Source organism: Sceloporus occidentalis, unplaced genomic scaffold (assembly GCF_023333645.1).
Source record: "Sceloporus occidentalis isolate IW3139 unplaced genomic scaffold, rSceOcc1.0.p SCAF_49, whole genome shotgun sequence".
Classification (NCBI taxonomy): Eukaryota; Metazoa; Chordata; class Lepidosauria; order Squamata; family Phrynosomatidae; genus Sceloporus; species Sceloporus occidentalis.
The window spans coordinates 7,560,803-7,572,937 of record NW_028317029.1 but is presented as its reverse complement, the minus strand read 5'-3'; the positions used below and the strand labels follow the sequence as shown (position 1 = coordinate 7,572,937).

The 12,135-nt window shown below is 37.2% G+C and overlaps 1 protein-coding gene and 8 non-coding genes across 9 annotated transcripts in view; all 9 read right to left on the bottom strand.

The window, feature by feature from the left end:
- LOC149289000 (microtubule-associated tumor suppressor candidate 2-like) overlaps positions 1–12,135 on the bottom strand; it is a 129,396-nt gene that overhangs the window by 57,843 nt on the left and 59,418 nt on the right. The window lies entirely within an intron of this gene.
- On the bottom strand, positions 507–580 carry TRNAT-AGU (transfer RNA threonine (anticodon AGU)). Its single transcript has one exon. It is a non-coding gene; the product is annotated as a tRNA-Thr (tRNA).
- Positions 3,620–3,693, bottom strand: TRNAT-CGU (transfer RNA threonine (anticodon CGU)). Its single transcript has one exon. It is a non-coding gene; the product is annotated as a tRNA-Thr (tRNA).
- TRNAT-AGU (transfer RNA threonine (anticodon AGU)) lies at positions 4,132–4,205 on the bottom strand. Its single transcript has one exon. It is a non-coding gene; the product is annotated as a tRNA-Thr (tRNA).
- TRNAT-CGU (transfer RNA threonine (anticodon CGU)) lies at positions 7,887–7,960 on the bottom strand. Its single transcript has one exon. It is a non-coding gene; the product is annotated as a tRNA-Thr (tRNA).
- On the bottom strand, positions 8,190–8,263 carry TRNAT-AGU (transfer RNA threonine (anticodon AGU)). The gene has a single exon. It is a non-coding gene; the product is annotated as a tRNA-Thr (tRNA).
- Positions 9,067–9,140, bottom strand: TRNAT-CGU (transfer RNA threonine (anticodon CGU)). The gene has a single exon. It is a non-coding gene; the product is annotated as a tRNA-Thr (tRNA).
- Positions 10,088–10,161, bottom strand: TRNAT-UGU (transfer RNA threonine (anticodon UGU)). Its single transcript has one exon. It is a non-coding gene; the product is annotated as a tRNA-Thr (tRNA).
- On the bottom strand, positions 10,600–10,673 carry TRNAT-AGU (transfer RNA threonine (anticodon AGU)). The gene has a single exon. It is a non-coding gene; the product is annotated as a tRNA-Thr (tRNA).

Below are 12,135 nucleotides of genomic sequence, written 5' to 3'. Positions count from 1 at the left end.
TGCTGAGAGTCGAACTCAGGATCTCCTGTTTACTACACAGGGGCTTTAACCAGCTAAGCCACAGCGCCTTGACACCTGTTTGTTTTTCTAAAATCATGGAGTACCCTGCTCTTCAACATTTGACCGATATGTTAGAGAAGAACAAATCTTACTATAGCAGTAACGATTTGAACTAGCAATGGAAAATTGGGCTGTTTTGCAGTCTTTTTTGCTGAAACTATTACATTTAAAAGAAACTCACATGAGTAGTGGGATGTCATGAATTAAGAATCACAGGATAAGATGATTCAGATATGCCACAAACACCTACCAAGAACTCAGATGTTAGGCTCAGTATAAATAAGAGAATTAGTGTGTTTAACCAGCACGGGATTATAGACAATGAGAAAAAATCTACTGAGATTTAGATGGTCATGATTCTTGAAGCCTTTAACTTCTTTAAGAATTAGACTGGACGCAGTCTTCATAGACTAGGCACAAATTCAATAGTGGATGCTCTAAAACTTAGGCACTGCTGAGAGTCAAACTCAGGATCTCCTGTTTACTAGACAGGCGCTTTAACCATCTAAGCCACAGCGCCTTGACACCTGCTTGCTTTTCTAAAATCCTGAAGTACCCTGATGTCATGAATTAAGAATCACAGGATAAGATAATTCACAAATGCCACAAACACCTACCAAGAACTCAGATGTTAGGCTCAGTATAAACAAGAGAATTAGTCTGTTTAACCAGCAAGGGATTATAGACGATGAGAAAAAATCTACTGAGATCTAGATGGTCATGATTCTTGAAGCCTTTAATTTCTTTTAGAATTAGACGAGACCCAGACTTCATAAACTAGGCACAAATTAAACAGTGGATGTTCTGAAAGTCAGGCACTGCTGAGATTTGAACTCAGGATTGCATGTTTACAAAACAGGTGCTTTAAATAACTAAGCCACCTCGCCTCGACTTCTGTGTGTTTTTCCAGAACCATGGAGTACCCTGCTCTACAACATTTGACCAATTTATTAGAGAAGAACAAATCTTACTATGTCAGTAATGATTTGAACTAGCAATGGAAAATTGGGCTGTTTTGCAGTCTTTTTAGCTGAAACTATTACATTTAAAAGAAACTCACATGAAAAGTGGGATGTCATGAATTAAGAATCACAGGATAAGATGATTCAGATATGCCACAAACACCTACCAAGAACTCAGATGTTAGGCTCAGTATAAACAAGAGAATTAGTGTGTTTAACCAGCACGGGATTATAGACGATCAGTAAAAACCTGATCAGTAAAAACCTGATCAGTAAAAACCTGGTCATGATTGTTTAAACATTTAACTTCTTTAAGAATTAGACTGAACCTGGAGTTCACAGACTAGGCACCAATTAAACAGTGGATGTTCTAAAAGTCAGGCTTTGCTGAGACTTGATCTCAGGATCTCCTGTTTACAAAACCGGTGCTTTAACCAACTAAGCCACAGCGCCTTCACGTCTGATTATTTTTCCAGAACCTTGGAGTCCCCTGCTCTACAACATTTGACCGAAATGTAAGTATAGCAGTAATGATTCAAACTAGCAATGGGAACAAAATAACTGACATCTAGATGGTCATGATTGCTTAAGCCTTTAATTTCTTTAAATTAGACAGGACCTGGACTTCATAGACTAGCCACAAAGTAAACAGCGGATGTTCTGAAGGTCAGGCACTGCTGAGATTTGAACTGAGGATCTCCCGTTTACCCAACAGGCGCTTTAACCCTCTAAGCCACAGAGCCTTGTTGACTGTTTTGGTTTTCAAAACCATTGTCTACCCTGCTCTTCAACATTTGACCGATATGTTAGTATAGCAGTAATGATTCAAACTACCAATGGGAACAAAATTACTGACATCTAGATGGTCATGATTGTTTAAGCCTTTAACTTCTTTAAGAATTAGACTGTACCTGGACTTCATCGACTAGGCACAAATTAAACAGTGGATGATCTAAAATGTAGGTATTGCTGAGAGTCGAACTCAGGATCTCCGGATTACAAAACAGGCGCTTTAAGCATTAAAGCCACAGCGCCTTGTTCACTGTTTTGGTTTTCAAAACCATGGTCTACCCTGCTCTTCAATTCAAAAATTGGGCTGTTTTGCAGTCTTTTTTGCTGAAACTATTACATTTAAAAGAAACTCACATGAGAAGTGGGATGTCATGAATTAAGAATCACAGGATAAGATGATTCAGATATGCCACAAACACCTACCAAGAACTCAGATGTTAGGCTCAGTATAAATAAGAGAATTAGTGTGTTTAACCAGCACGGGATTATAGACAATGAGAAAATATCTACTGAGATTTAGATGGTCATGATTCTTGAAGCCTTTAACTTCTTTAAGAATTAGACTGGACGCAGTCTTCATAGACTAGGCACAAATTCAATAGTGGATGCTCTAAAACTTAGGCACTGCTGAGAGTCGATCTCAGGACCTACCTGTTTACTTGACAGGCGCTTTAACCATCTAAGCCACAGCGCCTTGACACCTGCTTGTTTTTCTAAAATCATGAAGTACCCTGATGTCATGAATTAAGAATCACAGGATAAGATAATTCACAAATGCCACAAACACCTACCAAGAACTCAGATGTTAGGCTCAGTATAAACAAGAGAATTAGTCTGTTTAACCAGCAAGGGATTATAGACGATGAGAAAAAACCTACTGAGGTCTAGATGGTCATGATTCTTGAAGCCTTTAATTTCTTTTAGAATTAGACGGGACCCAGACTTCATAAACTAGGCACAAATTAAACAGTGGATGTTCTGAAAGTCAGGCACTGTTGAGATTTGAACTCAGGATTGCATGTTTACGAAACAGGTGCTTTAAATTACTAAGCCACCTCGCCTTTACTTCTGTGTTTTTCCAGAACCATGGAGTACCCTGCTCTACAACATTTGACCAATTTATTAGAGAAGAACAAATCTTACTATGTCAGTAATGATTTGAACTAGCAATGGAAAATTGGGCTGTTTTGCAGTCTTTTTAGCTGAAACTATTACATTTAAAAGAAACTCACATGAAAAGTGGGATGTCATGAATTAAGAATCACAGGATAAGATGATTCAGATATGCCACAAACACCTACCAAGAACTCAGATGTTAGGCTCAGTATAAACAAGAGAATTAGTGTGTTTAACCAGCACGGGATTATAGACGATCAGTAAAAACATGATCAGTAAAAACCTGATCAGTAAAAACCTGGTCATGATTGTTTAAACATTTAACTTCTTTAAGAATTAGACTGAACCTGGAGTTCACAGACTAGGCACAAATTAAACAGTGGATGTTCTAAAAGTCAGGAGTTGCTGAGACTGGATCTCAGGATCTCCTGTTTACAAAACCGGCGCTTTAACCAACTAAGCCACAGCGCCTTCACATCTTATTATTTTTCCAGAACCTTGGAGTCGCCTGCTCTACAACATTTGACCGAAATGTAAGTATAGCAGTAATGATTCAAACTAGCAATGGGAACAAAATAACTGACATCTAGATGGTCATGATTGCTTAAACCTTTAATTTTTTTTAGAATTAGACAGGACCCGGACTTCATAGACTAGGCACAAATTAAGCAGCAGACGTTCTGAAGGTCAGGCACTGCTGAGATTTGAACTCAGGATCTCCTGTTTACGAAACAGGCGCTTTAACCATCTAAGCCACAGAGCCTTGTTGACTGTTTTGGTTTTCAAAACCATGGTCTACCCTGCTCTTCAACATTTGACCAATTTGTTAGAGAAGAACAAATCTTACTATAGCAGTAATGATTTGAACTAGCAATGGAAAATTGGGCTGTTTTGCAGTCTTTTTAGCTGAAACTATTACATTTAAAAGAAACTCACATGAGAAGTGGGATGTCATGAATTAAGAATCACAGGATAAGATAATTCACAAATGCCACAAACACCTACCAAGAACTCAGATGTTAGGCTCAGTATAAATAAGAGAATTAGTGTGTTTAACCAGCACGGGATAATAGACGATGAGAAAAAATCTACTGAGATTTAGATGGTCATGATTCTTGAAGACTTTAACTTCTTTAAGAATTAGACTGGACGCAGTCTTCATAGACTAGGCACAAATTCAACAGTGGATGCTCTAAAACTTAGGCACTGCTGAGAGTCGAACTCAGGATCTCCTGTTTACTAGACAGGCGCTTTAACCATCTAAGCCACAGCGCCTTGACACCTGTTTGCTTTTCTAAAATCATGGAGTAACCTGCTCTTCAACATTTGACCGATATGTTAGAGAAGAACAAATCTTACTATAGCAGTAACGATTTGAACTAGCAATGGAAAATTGGTCTGTTTTGCAGTCTTTTTAGCTGAAACTATTACATTTAAAAGAAACTCACATGAAAAGTGGGATGTCATGAATTAAGAATCACAGGATAAGATGATTCAGATATGCCACAAACACCTACCAAGAACTCAGATGTTAGGCTCAGTATAAACAAGAGAATTAGTGTGTTTAACCAGCAAGGGATTATAGACAATGATAAAAAATCTACTGAGATTTAGATGGTCATGATTCTTGAAGCCTTTAACTTCTTTAAGAGTTAGACTGGACACAGTCTTCATAGACTAGGCACAAATTAAACAGTGGATGCTCTAGAACTTAAGCACTGCTGAGAGTCAAAGTCAAGATCTCCTGTTTACTATACAGGCGCTTTAACCATGTAAGCCACAGCTCCTCAAGACCTGCTTGTTTTTCTAAAATCATGGAGTACCCTGCTCTTCAACATTTGACCGATATGTTAGAAAGGAGCAAATCTTACTATAGCAGTAACGATTTGAACTAGCAATGGAAAAGTGGGCTGTTTTTTTGTATTTTTAGCTGAAACTATTACATTTAAAAGGAACTCACATTCGACGTGGGATGTCATGAATTAAGAATCACAGGATAAGATGATTCAGATATGCCACAAACACCTACCAAGAACTCAGATGTTAGGCTCAGTATAAACAAGAGAATTAGTGTGTTTAACCAGCACGGGATTATAGACGATCAGTAAAAACCTGATCAGTAAAAACCTGGTCATGATTGTTTAAACCTTTAACTTCTTTAAGAATTAGACTGAACCTGGAGTTCACAGACTAGGCACAAATTAAACAGTGGATGTTCTAAAAGTCAGGCTTTGCTGAGACTTGATCTCAGGATCTCCTGTTTACAAAACCGGTGCTTTAACCAACTAAGCCACAGCGCCTTCACGTCTGGTTATTTTTCCAGAACCTTGGAGTCCCGTGCTCTACAACATTTGACCGAAATGTAAGTATAGCAGTAATGATTCAAACTAGCAATGGGAACAAAATAACTGACATCTAGATGGTCATGATTGCTTAAGCCTTTAATTTCTTTAAATTAGACAGGACCTGGACTTCATAGACTAGGCACAAATTAAACAGCGGATGTTGTGAAGGTCAGGCACTGCTGAGATTTGAACTGAGGATCTCCTGTTTATGAAACAGGCGCTTTAACCCTCTAAGCCACGGAGCCTTGTTGACTGTTTTGGTTTTCAAAACCATTGTCTACCCTGCTCTTCAACATTTGACCGATATGTTAGTATAGCAGTAATGATTCAAACTACCAATGGGAACAAAATTACTGACATCTAGATGGTCATGATTGTTTAAGCCTTTAACTTCTTTAAGAATTAGACTGTACCTGGACTTCATCGACTAGGCACAAATTAAACAGTGGATGATCTAAAATGTAGGTATTGCTGAGAGTCGAACTCAGGATCTCCGGATTACAAGACAGGCGCTTTAAGCATTAAAGCCACAGCGCCTTGTTCACTGTTCTGGTTTTCAAAACCATGGTCTACCCTGCTCTTCAATTCAAAAATTGGGCTGTTTTGCAGTCTTTTTTGCTGAAACTATTACATTTAAAAGAAACTCACATGAGAAGTGGGATGTCATGAATTAAGAATCACAGGATAAGATGATTCAGATATGCCACAAACACCTACCAAGAACTCAGATGTTAGGCTCAGTATAAATAAGAGAATTAGTGTGTTTAACCAGCACGGGATTATAGACAATGAGAAAATATCTACTGAGATTTAGATGGTCATGATTCTTGAAGCCTTTAACTTCTTTAAGAATTAGACTGGACGCAGTCTTCATAGACTAGGCACAAATTCAATAGTGGATGCTCTAAAACTTATGCACTGCTGAGAGTCAATCTCAGGATCTACCTGTTTACTTGACAGGCGCTTTAACCATCTAAGCCACAGCGCCTTGACACCTGCTTGTTTTTCTAAAATCATGAAGTACCCTGATGTCATGAATTAAGAATCACAGGATAAGATAATTCACAAATGCCACAAACACCTACCAAGAACTCAGATGTTAGGCTCAGTATAAACAAGAGAATTAGTCTGTTTAAGCAGCAAGGGATTATAGACGATGAGAAAAAATCTATTGAGACCTAGATGGTCATGATTCTTGAAGCCTTTAATTTCTTTTAGAATAAGATGTGACCCAGACTTCATAGTCTAGGCACAAATTAAACAGTGGATGTTCTGAAAGTCAGGCACTGCTGAGATTTGAACTCAGGATTGCATGTTTACGAAACAGGTGCTTTAAATAACTAAGCCACCTCACCTTGACTTCTGTGTGTTTTTCCAGAACCATGGAGTACCCTGCTCTACAACATTTGACCAATTTATTAGAGAAGAACAAATCTTACTATGTCAGTAATGATTTGAACTAGCAATGGAAAATTGGGCTGTTTTGCAGTCTTTTTAGCTGAAACTATTACATTTAAAAGAAACACATGAAAAGTGGGATGTCATGAATTAAGAATCACAGGATAAGATGATTCAGATATGCCACAAACACCTACCAAGAACTCAGATGTTAGGCTCAGTATAAACAAGAGAATTAGTGTGTTTAACCAGCAAGGGATTATAGACGATGAAAAAAAATCTACTGAGATTTAGATGGTCATGATTCTTGATGCCTTTAACTTCTTTAAGAATTAGACTGGACACAGTCTTCATAGACTAGGCACAAATTAAACAGTGGATGCTCTAGAACTTAAGCACTGCTGAGAGTCAAAGTCAAGATCTCCTGTTTATTAGACAGGTGCTTTAACCATGTAAGCCACAGCTCCTCAACACCTGCTTGTTTTTCTAAAATCATGGAGTACCCTGCTCTTCAACATTTGACCGATATGTTAGAAAGGAGCAAATCTTACTATAGCAGTAACGATTTGAACTAGCAATGGAAAATTGGCCTGTTTTTTTGTATTTTTAGCTGAAACTATTACATTTAAAAGAAACTCACATTCGACGTGGGATGTCATGAATTAAGAATCACAGGATAAGATGATTCAGATATGCCACAAACACCTACCAAGAACTCAGATGTTAGGCTCAGTATAAACAAGAGAATTAGTGTGTTTAACCAGCACGGGATTATAGACGATCAGTAAAAACCTGATCAGTAAAATCCTGATCAGTAAAAACCTGGTCATGATTGTTTAAACCTTTAACTTCTTTAAGAATTAGACTGAACCTGGAGTTCACAGACTAGGCACAAATTAAACAGTGGATGTTCTAAAAGTCAGGTGTTGCTGAGACTTGATCTGAGGATCTCCTGTTTACAAAACCGGTGCTTTAACCAACTAAGCCACAGCGCCTTCACATCTGATTATTTTTCCAGAACCATGGAGTCCCCTGCTCTACAACATTTGACCGAAATGTAAGTATAGCAGTAATGATTCAAACTAGCACTGGAAACAAAATAACTGACATCTAGATGGTCATGATCGCTTAAGCCTTTAATTTCTTTTAGAATTAGACAGGACCCGGACTTCATAGACTAGACACAAATTAAACAGCGGATGTTCTGAAGGTCAGGCACTGCTGAGATTTGAACTCAGGATCACCCGCTTACGAAACAGGCGCTTTAACCAGCTAAGCCACAGAGCCTCGTTGTTTTTTTTGTTTTCAAAACCATTGTCTACCTAACGCAAATGTTAGGCTCAGTATAAACAAGAGAATTAGTGTGTTTAACCAGCACGGGATTATAGACAATGAGAAAAAATCTACTGAGATTTAGATGGTCATGATTCTTGAAGCCTTTAACTTCTTTAAGAATTAGACTGGACGCAGTTTTCATAGACTAGGCACAAATTCAATAGTGGATGCTCTAAAACTTAGGCACTGCTGAGAGTCGAACTCAGGATCTCCTGTTTACTAGACAGGCGCTTTAACCATCTAAGCCACAGCGCCTTGACCCCTGCTTGTTTTTCTAAAATCATGAAGTACCCTGATGTCATGAATTAAGAATCACAGGATAAGATAATTCACAAATGCCACAAACACCTACCAAGAACTCAGATGTTAGGCTCAGTATAAACAAGAGAATTAGTCTGTTTAACCAGCAAGGGATTATAGACGATGAGAAAAAACCTACTGAGGTCTAGATGGTCATGATTCTTGAAGCCTTTAATTTCTTTTAGAATTAGACGGGACCCAGACTTCATAAACTAGGCACAAATTAAACAGTGGATGTTCTGAAAGTCAGGCACTGTTGAGATTTGAACTCAGGATTGCATGTTTACGAAACAGGTGCTTTAAATTACTAAGCCACCTCGCCTTTACTTCTGTGTTTTTCCAGAACCATGGAGTACCCTGCTCTACAACATTTGACCAATTTATTAGAGAAGAACAAATCTTACTATGTCAGTAATGATTTGAACTAGCAATGGAAAATTGGGCTGTTTTGCAGTCTTTTTAGCTGAAACTATTACATTTAAAAGAAACTCACATGAAAAGTGGGATGTCATGAATTAAGAATCACAGGATAAGATGATTCAGATATGCCACAAACACCTACCTAGAACGCAAATGTTAGGCTCAGTATAAATAAGAGAATTAGTGTGTTTAACCAGCACGGGATTATAGACGATGAGAAAAAATCTACTGGGATGTAGATGGTCATGATTGTTTAAACCTTTAACTTCTTTAAGAATTAGACTAAACTCAGAGTTCATAGACTAGGCACAAATTAAACTGGGGATGTTCTGAAAGTCAGGCACTGTTGAGATTCGAACTCATGATCTCCTGTTTACGAAACAGGCGCTTTAACCAACTAAGCCACAGGGCCATGACTCCTGTGTACTTTTCCAGAATCATGGTCTACCCTGCTCTTCAACATTTGACCTATATGTTAGAGAAGAACAAATCGTACTATAGCAGTAACGATTTGAACTAGCAATGGAAAATTGGGCTGTTTTGCAGTATTTTTTGCTGAAACTATTACATTTAAAAGAAACTCACATGAGAAGTGGGATGTCATGAATTAAGAATCACAGGATAAGATGATTCAGATATGCCACAAACACCTACCTAGAACGCAAATGTTAGGCTCAGTATAAACAAGAGAATTAGTTTGTTTAACGAGCACGGGATTATAGACCATGAGAAAAAATCTATTGAGATCTAGATGGTCATGATTTTTGAAGCCTTTAACTTCTTTTAGAATTAGACTGGATGCGGTCTTCATTGACTAGGCACATATTCAACAGTGGATGCTCTAAAACATAGGCACTGCTGAGAGTAGAACTCAGGATCTCGTGTTAATAGACATGCACTTTAACCATCTAAGCCACAGCGCCTCAACAACAGGTTGTTTTTCTAAAATTATGGAGTACCCTGCTCTTTAACATTTGACCGATATGTTAGAAAGGAGCAAATCTTTCTATGGCAGTAATGATTTCAACTAGCAATGGAAAATTGGGCTGTTTTGTATTATTTTTAGCTGAAACTATTACATTTAAAAGAAACACATTCGACGTGGGATGTCATGAATTAAGAATCACAGGATAAGATGATTCAGATATGCCACAAACACCTACCAAGAACTCAGTTGTTAGGCTCAGTATAAACAAGAGAATTAGTGTGTTTAACCAGCACGGGATTATAGACCATGAGTAAAAACCTACTAATATCTAGATGGTCATGATTCTTTAAACCTTTAACTTCTTTTAGAATTAGACTGGACCCAAACTTCATAGACTAGGTACAAATTGAAGAGTGGGTGCTCTAAAAGCTAGGCACTGTTGAGAGTCGAACCCAGGATCTCCTGTTTACAAGACAGGCGCTTTAACCATCTAAGCCACAGCGCCTTGTTGGCTGTTTAGTTTTTCAAAACCATGGTCTACCCTGCTCTTCAACATTTGACCAATTTGTTAGAGAAGAACAAATCTTACTATAGCAGTAATGATTTGAACTAGCAATGGAAAATTGGGCTGTTTTGCAGTCTTTTTTGCTGAAACTATTAAATTTAAAAGAAACTCACATGAGAAGTGGGATGTCATGAATTAAGAATCACAGGATAAGATAATTCACAAATGCCACAAACACCTACCAAAAACTCAGATGTTAGGCTCAGTATAAACAAGAGAATTAGTGTGTTTAACCAGCAAGGGATTATAGACGATGAGAAAAAATCTACTGAGATCTAGGTGGTCATGATTCTTGAAGCCTTTAACTTCTTTAAGAATTAGACTGGACGCAGTCTTCAGAGACTAGGCACAAATTCAACAGTGGATGCTCTAAAACTTAGGCACTGCTGAGAGTCGAACTCAGGATCTCCTGTTTACTAGAAAAGCGCTTTAACCATCTAAGCCACAGCGCCTCAACAGCTGCTTATTTTTCTAAAATTATGGAGTACGCTGCTCTTTAACATTTGACCGATATGTTAGAAAGGAGCAAATCTTACTATGGCAGTAATGATTTGAACTAGCAATGGAAAATTGGGCTGTTTTGTATTATTTTTAGCTGAAACTATTACATTTAAAAGAAACTCACATTCGAAAGGTCTCTTCTCTATAGATGAAAGCGGGCAACGATAATGCCTCCAAAAGGTGACAAAACTGGCAAGGGTGATAAAGAGGAAAAATCTAAAATGTCTGTGAAAACAAAGAAACCTCCTCCAATTAGTGCCTACTACTCTCCTAAAAGTCAAACGGATACTTCTGTCTTATCATCTAAATCGTCTCCAGATCGACTAAGTGAGATTAGTATAACCAACCCGCCAGATTATATTACAAGGACCAATTTGATGATGGCACTAGATTCTTTATATATTAAAATTAAAGCTGATTTGGACCATAATCTTAAAGAATATAAGGAAGAAATGACCCATATGAAGGTCACTTTAGCTGCTCAATCAAAAGAAATTACTATGCTACATTTGAAAATCAAACCGCTTCAATCTCAAAATGAAGTATTAAACGCAGATTTAACAAGACAAGATCTTAAACTTGCAGACCTAGAAGACAGGTCACGCAGACAAAATCTTAAAATTCGTGGGATATCTGAAGATGTGATCGAACTGGAACCGTACTTGATGGAACTACTTTCAACATATATAGACTGTCCAAAATACGGTCCGATATTAATTGAAAGAGCCCATAGACTTCCGCTGCCTCCTAATTGGACACAAACAAATACACCTAGAGATGTTATTATCTGTTTTGCCAACTCCAGAATCAAAGAAGATCTAGTTAAAGAAATGAGAAGGAACCCTACTAAAATTGCAAAATTTGCATCCCTAACTACATATCTCGATCTTTCACATGCAACCAGAATACACAGAAAAAAATATTCTGATATTACTACCTGTTTACGGCAAAATAATATTATTTATTCCTGGGGTTTTCCCACAAAATTGCGAATTAATTATCAAGGGAAAATCTATATTTGCAATGATCCTATACAAGCAAAGGACAATTTACTGAAATGGAATCTTAACATATAAGACTCTCTAATCTATAGAAGAAAATTTATGTTGTTTTTTTTTTTTTTTCTATTTTTCTATTTTACATTTTTTTTTTTTTTTTTTTTTTTATGATATAAAGTATAAGATATTACCGTATTATTACCTAAAATACTATTCTAATTGGGAAATATTATGATTGGTTTATTCATTGCGTTGGCAATGTACTGGTTGGAAATGATGTGTTATGTGTTATAATTTTAGTCCAGTCACTAAGCTGGCAACGTATTGGTTGGATACGATATAAATGATATAAATGGTTGATAACAATATAAAAGATATAATAGATTACTTAGAATATAGATTATCACAAATTCTT